Raw genomic sequence first — 1,283 nt, 5'->3', positions numbered from 1 at the left:
CGAGGATGTCACAAGAAATGTATTTAGCTTCTTTATCTCATACGCATCGCTTTGCACCAGTGATTAAACAAACACGGATAAAATTTATTTTTATGCAGAGTTTCCCTTTTATGGATCCAATTTGAGCCCAAAGCCGGACGCCACACATGACCGACACACTAGAAATTAATTGGATCCCCTTTTAAAACACCATAAATTGAATCTAAAACCCAAAACCCTTATCTCACGCACACACACACACACGCACGCACACACACCAACTCACGCACAGAAACGGAAGTGATAATCCACTGTGTTTTAATAGGGCAATATACTTTGTTTTCTTATTATTTACTCATTTTAAGAGGCCTGTTCACACGTATTTCCGGTCGTTAACTGGTGACCGGAGCGTGACATCTTCTGTTTCTTCTTCTTCTTTTTTCATTCCTTGTGACATTTTTTATCGTATGTCTCTTGGTGTTATTTAAATCTAAAGTGTTCTTGGGTGTTATCTTAAGTGGGTATTAAGACTGCGGGAGATTCCTCTGGTTAATGACGTCTCGTTCTTTTGGCTCAGTTCTGAAAGCAGCTCTTGTGTCTGATGATACTGTATGCATATATAAATATTTTTATTATTTATTTATTTATTCTTCGTCGTTTTCTCCTTATTTTCTTTCACTCCTTCCTCATCTTCATCGGCTTTATTACTTACTACTATGACTGCTATGATATCTAGAACTCGGTAGCATCTCCTCTTGTCTTCTGCCTTCTCTTCTCTTCTCTGTGTTACCCTTCTTGCTGATTTCTTTTTCTGCTTTTTCTTCTCTCCATCTTCGCCATCTTCTTCGACCGTCTCTTCTTCCTGTCCTATTCTTCCTCCTCCTTCTCGTCCTCTTCCTTTTTCTGACCTTACTTCTTCTGCTTCTCATGTCCCTCCTCCTCCTCTTTCTCCTATTCCCTTTCCTTTTCCTTTTCTTTATGATATCCCACCTCCTTCTTTTTTCTTCTTCTCTGCCTTCTCCTCCTGTTCGTCCTCCTCCACCTCTTCCTCATTTTCTTCCTCTTTCACCTCCTCTTTTATCATCTTCCTCATCATCATCTTCCTCCTCCTTCACCGCCACCTCCTCCTTCTCCTTCTGCTCCTCCTTCTTATCATTCTCCTCCTCCTCCTCCTCCTCCTTATCATCATCATCATCATTATCATCATCATCTTCCTCCTCCCCATCCTTCATCCTCACCTCCTCTTTCTTCCCTTTCTGCTTCTCCTTCTTCTCCTCCTCCTCTCCTTCTTCCTTCTCATTCTC

Source organism: Penaeus chinensis, chromosome 6, assembly GCF_019202785.1.
Source record: "Penaeus chinensis breed Huanghai No. 1 chromosome 6, ASM1920278v2, whole genome shotgun sequence".
Classification (NCBI taxonomy): domain Eukaryota; kingdom Metazoa; phylum Arthropoda; class Malacostraca; order Decapoda; family Penaeidae; genus Penaeus; species Penaeus chinensis.
Note: the sequence above shows the minus strand (reverse complement) of the source record.